The 12,725-nt window shown below is 36.8% G+C and overlaps 1 long non-coding RNA gene across 1 annotated transcript; it reads left to right on the top strand.

The window, feature by feature from the left end:
* The first annotated feature begins 4,426 nt into the window (after positions 1–4,426).
* Positions 4,427–8,276, top strand: LOC149417022 (uncharacterized). Its single transcript, XR_016303399.1, has 2 exons — positions 4,427–4,549; positions 6,526–8,276. It is a non-coding gene; the product is annotated as an uncharacterized LOC149417022 (long non-coding RNA).
* The last annotated feature ends 4,449 nt before the right edge of the window (positions 8,277–12,725 follow it).

Below are 12,725 nucleotides of genomic sequence, written 5' to 3'. Positions count from 1 at the left end.
AATAATAAATGCTGTACTTGACGTGTTTGCCTGCACAAGAAAAGACTGTAAATAATAAGCACCGGCACACATCAGTCCTCAACCTGGGTAATGATTTAAGTAAAACACCGTGAGGTGTTCTATCCAAAACATCATAAAAGAAAGACTATTCAAATCAAAATTACAAGTATTTAACTGGTATACAGAACGTACAAAGGGGTGTAGCTTATAGGTACTTCCTATTTTTTACAGCCAACCCAATTCACAAGAAATAGTTATATGTATTTCAATACACCTGGGTTTTAATATACAGATAGAAAACAGAGACAATCGGAAAACTTTCAGCGATAATTTCAGATTGGAGCACATTTTGCATCATCGCGCCATACGATACAGCAAATGGCGTAGGTGACTGCTGCAGCAGTGGCCAATTCAGTCGGTAGCCAGCAAGTATTCGTCAGCCTTTAGGTTGTCAGCATCTGTGGCTGGTTCAGTCGGCAGCCAGCAGGTATTCGTCAGCCTTTAGGTTGTCAGCATCTGTGGCTGGTTCAGTCGGTAGCCAGGAGGAATTCATCAGCCTCTAGGTTGTCAGCATCAATGCAGCAGGGATTGGCCAGCCTCTAGGTGATCAGCGGCAGTGGGAAGTTCAGTCGGTAGCCAGCAGGTATTCGTCAGCCTTTAGGTTGTCAGCATCTGTGGCTGGTTCAGTCGCAGGAATTCAGCGGCGGCATGGTCATTTGATTATAAGAGCCGGTACACGGAGACGCCCCATTATTGTAATGATGACAGATGCGTCTGGCTTAGCTAACAGCTCAGCTTAGTAAACAACTCTTTGCAAATAGTTGTAATCTTTAAAATGATTTTGCCGTGATGGAGGAACAGAAGCTACTACAGATTTCAGTTGACACTCAGGAATTTATAATTTTTAATTATAATTAACAGATCGCGAGTTAACTGGAGGTGTTCCGTCCACTCATGGTAATTTTTAAACTTGACTGACCCAATATTTTTTTTAACTGGGTATTTATAATTTCTCCAACAAGCGTTCTTGTGACATCAATAACATGACACAAAAAAACTTATTTACTGTTCTAAACGCAGGTGTTTGTATGAGTCAGCGTTAGGTGTTCAATATTCTTTTTTTCCGGCTTGAATCGCCTAGTAACCGATTATTTTGATGCATTTTTCAAATAGCAAATTTTATAATATTAAATGCAATAAAATCGTGTTTTCATGTTCGATACAAATGCTTAACAATTGTTCAATCTATTAAAGACCTTGGTGTTTCTCTTGACAGCAAGCTTTCTTTTCGGGAACATATAAATGTGATATATGGTCTCCTTTTTATGCTATACATATTCATCATATAGAGTCCATTCAAAATCGGTTCCTAAAAGGGATTGCTAGGAGGCTAGTATTATGAAATCGAACTAATTCTAAACCTTTCTCCTTTGACACATTTGACATTTGACCATGACTTTCTTATTAAACGATTAGATGAATCATTTGGTTTAAACTGCGATGTTAAGACCTGGCTGACATCGTACCTGGCCAACCGTTTACAAGCCGTAAAAGTAGGAAAAAACCAATCAAATTATGCAACCCTTTCATCTGGAGTACCCCAAGGGTCCGTTCTGGGTCCACTACTCTTCATCCTCTTCACAAATGATGTCGCTAAAATAATAGAATCATTCGGCCTTCTATCTCACTGCTACGCTGATGACCAGCAAGTTTACTTTTACTGCTTACCAGAAGAAATAAACAGTCTAAAAATTCGTATAACTGAGTGTATAGAAGCAATTACTCGCTGGATGACCTCAAATAGATTGAAACTGAATCCCACAAAGACTGAGTTTCTGTGGACTGCTACAAGCAGACGTCAGCATAACATTGAAAACTCCCCAATAACCATTTCCGGAAGTGACATCACTCCAAAAACGTGCATCAAATTACTGGGTGTCAATCTGGATGCTAATTTTTCCCTTAAAACTCAGGTGAACAGAACTGTAAGCACGGGGTTCTTTCAATTAAGGCAAATTAAAGCAGTGCGGAGAAACCTGCCAACAGAGGCGACTAAATTGCTAGTCAATTCCTATGTTGTTTCACGTCTAGATTATTGCAACGGAATATATGCAAGTCTCCCTAAATGTCAAATCAACAAATTACAATCCGTTTTCAACGCCGCGGCAAGGCTCATCACCGGAGTATCTAAATACTCCCACATTTCAGAGCATCTCAAAAATCTGCACTGGCTCAAATGTCCTGAAAGAATCCAGTTCAAGGTATGCTGGATGGTATTTAAGTCACTTAACGGAATGGCTCCGGCTTATTTATCAGAATTGTGTATTCCAGAAGATTCCAACTCCCGACAGTCAACCCTTAGGTCAGCAACGTCATCAGCTATCGGAAGGTTGAAGGAACCAAAGCGCACACCAGATACTAAGTTCGGTGAGCGTGCTTTTGCCGTGTCAGGACCTAAAGCCTGGAATGGACTGCCACATGACTTGAGAATGATCGCAGACTCGACAGAATTTAGGTCTAAACTTAAAACGCACCTTTTCAGACAGTCGTATCCATAATTTCAGAAACCTCCACTTTCACAGTTGACGTCAATTTAAATTTAAATTAACAAAATGTAAAAAATACTAAAAATAAAATAAAATAAATAAAAATAATAATTAAAAATAAATAAATAAAAATGATAACAACTAACAATTTGTAGGCTTTTAAGACAGTTAAAATACATTTAAATTAAAATAAAAACTATAGCAGACTTAAGATCATGCGACGACCAGTGTTTTTTGATATAGTGTCCTCTGCGTGCAGTTCTATCTTTTATAAGCATAAACTTTTTAATATAAGTGTGTTTGTTGGAAGTGACTTGCCAGGTAAGTATGTTTTGGTATCATTTCTAAATAACAAATGTAGATCCTAGGAAATAAATTGTACAGCGCCCTTGAGGTGATTTTTCACAAAAACGGCGCTCTACAAATTATCCAATTATTATTATTAATTATTATTAGGAGATCGTTGGAAAAAATCTGATCTCATTTGTTTCTTTAAAATTATCAACAATTTTATTGACTCACCTAAATTGCTAGAACTTGTCTCATTCAATATACCTTCTCGTAGACTCAGAAATAAAGAACTGCTCTTCCTCAATCAACACTCAACTAATTATGCTTATAATTCACCACTGTCCAGAATAATGTAGAATAGTCAACTCACGTCAAGACCTTGATTTTTTTGGTATAAGTCAGAATGTTTTTTTGTCGCTCACTATACAATTGAGGATATTTTGTATCACTTTAGTTTTAGCAAGGTGACTTGACACTTCTATTTCATTTCTATTTTCTTATGTTTTACCTGTTGGTCTAAGCTTTTATACACCATCCTTTACTGTTGCATTGTACATTGCCCCAAATCTCGTGTCGCTTTGTAACATATTGGACGTAAGTCCGTTAATTAATTAATAAATAAATAAATATATAATTTTTCGAACAAAAATTCTTCATTAACATTTCTGTATATTTGTATGCCTTGTAAGTTACAATTCATCGTCTGAATGTTGTTATGCTCTAGATATTTCAATAGTCATTTTATAATGATATCATTGAAAAATAGAGTTGGAAGTATAGTGGTTAGACAAAAATGAACAGGAATAATTTTCCCCATTTTTTAGTTTGTCTGGAAAGATCCCTTTCGACAGAGATAGATTTATTAAGAATACGAGGTCATCCACTAGTTCCTTTTTTCAATTTTAATGAGAGAGGTTATAACATCGGAACCAGCTGCCGCTTTAGACTAAGGTTATAGATTTAGATTTACAATCCTTATCTTCTATATTTGTGACATATTACCCGCTTTATTTTTTCTATTGTCTTGATTTCGATGACACTTCCTCGATTTTGTTTCCAAAATTTAAATATGCTATTGTTATTATTGGAGTATTTTTCAGCTTATATTTATTAGCTCTTACTTTTGTTTTGCATGAATTTATAGCATGTTGAAGATAGTCGGCGAAATTATTGTAATGTCTAATTTTTTTATTGATAAACTAATGTTTTAAGACAAGGTTTTTTATGCATAGCACAAAGGAAAAAAAAATAATAAGCAATAATTAGTCGCTTGAAATATCCATACGAATTGAAAATATCTTCGGAGTAAAAATAAATGCCGCCGACGGGAATTTGTATGGATATTTCAGGCGACTAATTATTGCTTATAATAGTTATCTATTGTAATGTCTGTTTAAATCGTTAAAAAAATGGGTAAATTCACAAGTTCTAAGTGAGCTATTTATTTATTTTCTTAGCATTTCAGAGGTATCTTGCAGATCTGTTATTGGGGAGTTTTTTCAGAATAATTTCATAAATAAATGTTAGTTTTTTTTGAGAAATGATCTATTAACTTCCACCTCTTAATATGTTATAATATGTAGGCGTATAAAACAAACTGATTTTTATTAATTAAAATGTATAAATAAGATAAATACCGTATTCTTTGCGAAAAAAACTTCATTTGGACGGCGACATTGACTTGTGAGAGTTCTTATTCATTTTAACTGAAGGTAAGCACCAACCATTACTTTATTTTCATCAAATTTGTATTACCTGTAAACGGTCGTTCTCAATTGGGGTTAGTATTAGGGCAGATCGAAAAACCGTTGTAGTGGAAACTGTAAGCTCCGTTCATTCAATTCAAAGAAAAAGTTTATTTTTACCTCCTTAGAGATCTTATGGCACGTATACATTTGCGAACCGAAACGCGAATCGATCCATGAATTAGAGGGAAAGGAACGAAGCAACTGCAAGCGTTGTTGAGGTTGCTTTGTTCCTTTCCTATTGTTGAGCGATGCTAGCAGTCCGTAATGAAGTTCTGAATTATAAATATATTGCATTATTATAGTTTGGTTCCACCTGTTTATTTGAAAAGCGAATCGGCGTTACTCTGCTATTAGTCAAAAATATAAAAATTTTACTTTCCATCGAGAAATAATAACAGTTTCACAATAATTAGAAAAGTTATTTTAAACAATCTCCAGAAACTTATATTTGCTGAAATAAAGACTAAAACCAGAATATTTGAATTTTGAAGATTTCAGAAAATGCTTGAGTGAATAAACATATTCAAATTACAGAATCTTTGCAAGATAATATTTATCAGCATTACACAATATGGTGACCTTCACTTGGTACTCCATCACAATTGGTTAATATATTTCTTTGACGTATTTACAGAATTAATCATTATTAAAATTTGAACATTTTGTATTAAAATTTGAACATTTTAATTGGTCGTTATGTGCCGTGTTCTCTCTATCAATATTTGTAATTTCTTTAACAATTTTTAATTTATTTTTATTGAAATGAAACCTTTTTTTCCTGTAAATTTACTACAACTGGATTCGAAAAAACTGCATAGGAGGAAGCTCCGCCGGGAAGAATCATATTCTAACAATACATACGGATAGTTTATGGACATAGGTTTAGCGTTAAATTTAAAACAAACATCTTGTTCTTGTCCTTTGGGTCGGGTTAAATTATTATTATTATTTATTTTTATTATTATTAAAACGTAACTATAAAAAATGATTTTTTGATTTGAGTATACAAAAATACTCACTATAATCGATTCTATTCATAACGCAAAGACGCCTCTCTACAAGTTCTATGGGTAACCTAATCTGTTACGTATCGTATTACCTTTTATATTTTTGTGTCTTCAAGCTATGCTGTTTATCTAATGAGACGTCTGAAACACTGAAACGTATTTACGTTTTTGTGTTTTAACGAAAGACCGACATTATGACACGGCGGCAACGTGTGGTAATTTATGGTCGAATCATTAGTTTTCTTCATTTTTATGTAGTTTTAGGTAAAAAAATACAATAAATTAATATTTTTACCAAGAATACTAAATTTTAATGAAGATTAAAGAAAATAATCCAATCACAAAAACTGAAAATGTTTGGCGACACAAAAACGTAATAGGGTATCCGAATTTTAAATAAAAAACAACAATTCTTAAAAACAACAAAATCATTCTAGTTGAAACAGAGCTTGTCATTCTTATTCTTAAAACACACTTTTCTAATTTGTGTACCTATGTTAATATTATGTTTGTATATATATCAAAAGTTTTTGATTATTGTTTAAAAAATCATTAGAACTAAAGGTAAATACTCCTCCCATAAACACGAGCTCCTGGAGCTCAACTTATGGAGTAGTAGAATAATAACGAAAAAAAAATTATGTATAAGTCTGCATATTTTATCATTTATAATGTTAAATAATTTACAAGTAATAAATAAAATATAAAAAAAATATTATGCGAAGGGATTTATTTATTTTTGAAAGTAAGTTAAATCAAACCTCAAAAATATTTGCACTCTGCTCTCTTAAACATGTACCTTTTTGTAAATACGTTTTGGTGTTTCTCACTCATCGAATTTCTATTATCATTAACGTGGGAAATAGTTTGTATGAATTACTAAAGTCAAATCGCTAGATGTGGCCGCTGAATAATTATGTTTCATTTTTGCAGATGATCAGTTCCCATTATGTGCTGGGAATCATTTTGTGCTGTCTCGGGCTTCTGGTTGATGCATTAAGTCCGCCGGTATCTCAATGTTCAGCTACATACTTTGGCGGTTGCAACCGGCAACCGCAAAACCAATGTCCTGCAGGGAACTATCTGCAGAACGGCATGTGTCTGCCTTATACCAATCAGATCTGTGCACCAAACAGTGTTTACGAAAATGGATTGTGTCAACAAAGACGAAATGTGTGTCCTGTTGGATCTAACGGACAGTGCACAAGCGTTTCCGTGACCCCAAGTTGTCCTATTGGCGCAAAGCTGGTGGGTGATTCGTGTGTACGTGATGTACCTTGCCCTCTTCAGAACATCAACGTTAACGGTGTCTGCGGCTCTTGTCCAACTGGTTCCGTCTCACAGAATGGACAGTGCGCAACAGCTGCAGTTCAAACCTTACTTCCAAATACACAACTACCTTGCACAAACCAACAAACTTGTGGCCAATCTTTTCTCAATACTCAGTCACCCTGTGCACTTAATAGTATGTGCGGCCAATTAATTTCCAATCCGCAACCGATTCCCCAACTAATTCCACAGTCACCATGCGGACTACAAGGAAACTGTGGCCAAGTAATTCCCTACAGACAACCAATTCTCCAACCAACTCCCCAACTAATTCCACAGCCACTCCTACAGCCACAATGCGCACTACAAGGAACCTGTGGCCAAGTAATTTCCTACTCACAAACAATTCCCCAAATAACTCAACAGCCACTCCTACAGCCACTATGCGCACAACAAGGAACCTGTGGCCAAGTAATTACCAACTCACAACCAATTACCCAAGTGATTACCAACTCACAACCAATTACACGAGTAATTACCAACTCACAACCAATTACCCAACAAATTCCCCAACTAATTCCACAGCCGCTCTTACAGCCACCGTGCGCACTACAAGGAACCTGTGGCCAAGTAATTACCAACTCACAACCAATTACCCAACAAATTCCCCAACTAATTCCACAGCCGCTCCTACAGCCACCATGCGTACTACAAGGAACCTGTGGCCAAGTAATTACCAACTCACAACCAATTACCCGAGTAATTACCAACTCACAACCAATTACCCGAGTAATTACCAACTCACAATCAATTACCCAACCATTTCCCCAACTAATTCCACAGCCGCTCCTACAGCCACCATGCGCACTACAAGGAACCTGTGGCCAAGTAATTACCAACTCACAACCAATTACCCGAGTAATTACCAACTCACAACCAATTACCCGAGTAATTACCAACTCACAATCAATTACCCGACCATTTCCCTAACTAATTCCACAGCCGCTCCTACAGCCACCATGCGTACTACAAGGAACCTGTGGCCAAGTAATTACCAACACATAACCACAACTATTTCAATTACAAGTGATTACAAAAAAAACTAAATAAATATGTGAATATTATATTTTATACATAACATATATACAACCAAAGTAAGAATCGTAGCTCGCTTATCACGCACAAGAGCTTCTCTTTTCTGATCAGGATATATACATGACCAAATATGATGTAATAATATTTTTAAAAATATATATGTACAATTTATTTCATATTATCCGTGGTAGAGCCCAAAATGTTTAATAAATGCTGTAAATAGTAATCTTTATATATTTTAGAGGGGTCAGTCCCCTGATGACCTATTCTCCGGAACACTCGAAAGATTTTCTTAAGCAATAAAAACTATATTACGAAAATATGTGTTTTATTTATTCTAAATATATACAAATCAGCACACAAAACTAAAAATTCATGAAACCGTAAAATATCTCGACAATATTGAAGGTTTTTTTGTTTTACATTAACCCTTCACAATGATTTCCCTAAGGGCCTATGTTATCTTTGGAGATGCTGTGTGGTGGGTCTTTTTTAAGGAGAGGAAGTTCTGGGATCGAAAAAAAGTATGAGCGGTGGGAAGAATCTAGGGATCAGTATGTCGAAAAGTGACGGAAGCATGAATTCAGCCATCCCGCTGCGGTACAAGACAATGGGTCAAAAGGGACTAGAGAGGTCAAATAGTCTCCCCGAACTGGCTTCTCCCGATCCGTCCAAGGCAGGCAGGAGCAGGCAGGAGCAGGCAGGAGCAGGCAGGAGCAGGCAGGAGCAGGCAGGAGCAGGCAGGAGCAGGCAGGAGCAGGCAGGAGCAGGCAGGAGCAGGCAGGAGCAGGCAGGAGCAGGCAGGAGCAGGCAGGAGCAGGCAGGAGCAGGCAGGAGCAGGCAGGAGCAGGCAGGAGCAGGCAGGAGCAGGCAGGAGCAGGCAGGAGCAGGCAGGAGCAGGCAGGAGCAGGCAGGAGCAGGCAGGAGCAGGCAGGAGCAGGCAGGAGCAGGCAGGAGCAGGCAGGAGCAGGCAGGAGCAGGCAGGAGCAGGCAGGAGCAGGCAGGAGCAGGCAGGAGCAGGCAGGAGCAGGCAGGAGCAGGCAGGAGCAGGCAGGAGCAGGCAGGAGCAGGCAGGAGCAGGCAGGAGCAGGCAGGAGCAGGCAGGAGCAGGCAGGAGCAGGCAGGAGCAGGCAGGAGCAGGCAGGAGCAGGCAGGAGCAGGCAGGAGCAGGCAGGAGCAGGCAGGAGCAGGCAGGAGCAGGCAGGAGCAGGCAGGAGCAGGCAGGAGCAGGCAGGAGCAGGCAGGAGCAGGCAGGAGCAGGCAGGAGCAGGCAGGAGCAGGCAGGAGCCAGGTCAGCAGGTGGGCAGGCGCATCCATCGCCAAGATCTGAACACACCTCACCCGATGAACCCGGGCACCCCTGCCAAATCATCAAACCTAGCGAAACACTTGAGGGTGACCTATGGCAGAGGTGTAGGTTATCCAATTAATGGTTTCCAATGCAATTCAATTGAGAAATGCAACATGGAAAAACTTTGGCATGCAATTTGGTATTTTCTCTATTGAATTTAATAAGATTCAAATTACTGAAAATGTTTTCAGTGTGATTGAGTAAAAATACCTGCCGATTTGTTTTTTAATAGTGAATACCTCACAAGAGTCCCAACTGCTCCCGTCTGGAGCCAGTGAGACTATGGCATCCCCAATTGGGGGATGTTGTGAGGCTGAAGGTAAGTGGGGAAGGGAAAGAGGAAGGTGGGGAAGTACCTGGCTATTCAGATCTAGTCACTAAACACGGCTAAAGCCATTTGGAGCAACGTTTCAATTCTGAATGGTGGTCTTACACCATGGCGATACTGGTAGTATCTTCCACTCTGGAACGTGCCGCAAATACACTATATATTATTTTAATTAATTAATTGTGAAATAACACAAATTAATCAAATAAAATTTATTTGCGCACGCCGGGTTCGAACCCGCGACCTTCGGAATGGCAGTCCAATGCGTTACCACTGGACCATGCCGGCCGTCATTGATAATTTATTATGCTAATTACCTTATTTATTATGCTGATTTTTAATTAATTGTAAAAATAACATTTATGGATACATGGAGGACGTAAACTAAATGATACTGATTTATCAACTTTAAATCTGGACATCAAATAACATAGCTGTGTTCAGTGATCAGCTCTGAGGATCAAGGAACTTCGCATTTCCTTCAGCATTCTAACATACCCTGATAAGGGATACCAGAACTCATTGGTTTTGTGAAGTTTGGTCTGTTTCTGGAAAATGGAGGTTATTTACATTCTGCAATCAAATTTGCATACAGAATGAAGTAAATGGAACTATGGTATCCCCATTTTGATGAATCTTATGAGGCGGAAAGAAGACAGAAGATGCTGACGAAAAGAGGAAGAAGATGAAGAATGTTGGTATGAATGAATGAATCTGTCTATTAAGATCTGTTCACTAAAAATGCTGAAGACATTTGCAGCAACGTTTCCACCTGAATCCCACGTTCTCGCTAAACGATGCAGATTAGAATATTCGACATTGGGACGAGATTCAAGGTTCAATATTTCAGTTGTTCAAAAATCAGTTCGTGAAAAACCCACATTTTTGTGAACGAATAAATAAATAAATGAATGATTAAAAAAAAGATTTAATGAAATGGTATCTTGGAAGTGAAGATTGACCAATTAACAACTAAATTTGAAGCTAGACTTTTTGTTGATGACAATGCAATGGTGTCACTAATAAATGAACACGCAATTTTCTGAAATTGGTTGACATCATAGCATTTAAAACAGTTTTGGTCAGGGATTTGGCTTAAGTGTTTCACTCATTTTAGTCAGTCCGTGGAGAGGAAGATTCAGTCCTCAGTCAAACCATTTAAAAAATATATTTTCAAATACTTCCATTAATATAAATAGATGTATTATAGCAAAATGAAAACTTTGTTTTTCATGGATTGAGTTTAAAATAAATTTTGATCATGGTGGTAGTATTATTTATAAAAATACGTTTTTTATGATATGCAAAACATCGTAAACGACATGCTAAGTAACAAAAATTCAAAAGATTAAACGGTTTAAATAAATAGAATTTCATAAATTTAGAAGTAATCATATTAATTTCCGTATAAATCGAAACGCGGGTTGCCTACCAGATTAAGATTGACGAAATAATAATAGGAAATAATAATACGAAATAATTACGACGTAAAACGAAAAGTTATAAGTTTTGTTAAAATTTATACATTTCCGTGACCTTTTATTATTTAGATAAATTTACGAGGTACAATCTAAAAACACGCAACCGCTAATATAGTAAAACGATTAGGTAATATAAAATTTATTTAATTAAGAATTTAATTGGAATATTTTAACAATAGGTATTTATGTACCGCCATAATAAGAATAAGAGCCTATAAAAATAAAGATTTGAATAAATATGCAAGTTTAAGAAGGTTTGTTGTGTGATGTTTAGAGATGCACAAAAAATATCTGACCCTCGAATTTAGGTAAATATAATAAATATTGAAATTGAATTTGTGACTTCATTTTTTTCGGTTTTTCTGCTAAAACTAACAAAAATAAATAGTGGCGTTCGGTAGACGATAAATCTGTCATTGCCTTATCACACGACAGTTCATTATAGATTTATTTATTTCATAGTCCGGATTCAAGAGTTTTGTGAAAATGCTGTTTTTTTATTGGATTACCATATAATTTTTCCTTAAGTAGTTTGTAAACCACCATTGAATATTATACATCATTACCATACTGCAATCTAGAACAAGCAAACATTCCGGAATTTGATCCGCAGCTTTTATTGTTTTACAATTAAATTCATACAGGAGGCCCCGAGAAAAATAATTACCCACAGGACCCATGTCACCTTTAGGGATGCTGTGTCGAGAGTTTTGAAGAGACTCAGGTTGTAAGAGGAAGAGAATCCAAAGACTGGCAAGTCGTTGACCCGTTCTCATAATGTGACAAATTTCAACCATGCACAAATGATGGGCGCGCGTTAGGCGTGTTTGCCAAATATGCACCACTGCCGGAAGGATCATTGACACTATTTCCTCAAAACATCTTCCATTAAAATACTGGTAGAACAAGGACAGCATTCCCATATGACGCTAGTGCTCTAAAGATTGCATACGTTTTTTTTTTTTAAATAGGGGAATCTATTAAACGGACCGCCCGTTTCTGCACAGGCAGTCAATGTTTTTTTTAAAGTATTTTCTTCCAAAAAGAGGTGGCTGCCAAATTCAACAGAAGAGTGCACTTGTGATTATTATTGTGAGTGCATTAGTATGGGATCAGCAGTTGTTTAATATCTGGGGCTCGATGGAGCCCCGTGCCAAAGCTGGTCACTTAAAGTGACCCGAAACATATCAATGGAAAGTATTTCGGGATATTGCTTCCGTTAAATGAGACCGCTGACACCCAAGAACATTCTACTAGCAAACATGCAATTTTGTTTTTAAGTATATTATATTTCACTACCGATATTTTAAACAATATCATACTTATTATCTGGCAAGCGAAAGATTTTTATAATGACAGGTTTCATGCGATTTTAAATGTTTGAAAATTTTATTTCCAGAAATTATACTGGTTGTTAAGATGATTAATAAGATGATTACAAACACAACAAAATATGTTAACATAAATCAATTTATTTAACCTTTGAAATTATACTAATTTTAGTTTTTATTTGAAGTACTTTTAGATCGCACCTCGCGTACGTCTCCAACATTAAAAGATAATGATTTAGCGAAACTGAGGGCAAACATTATAAATAGATTCAGTTTCA

The sequence above is a fragment of the Hesperophylax consimilis genome, chromosome 16 (assembly GCF_061612785.1).
Source record: "Hesperophylax consimilis isolate HC1 chromosome 16, BYU_Hcon_1.0, whole genome shotgun sequence".
Classification (NCBI taxonomy): domain Eukaryota; kingdom Metazoa; phylum Arthropoda; class Insecta; order Trichoptera; family Limnephilidae; genus Hesperophylax; species Hesperophylax consimilis.
This window is presented reverse-complemented; position numbering and strand designations above follow the sequence as displayed.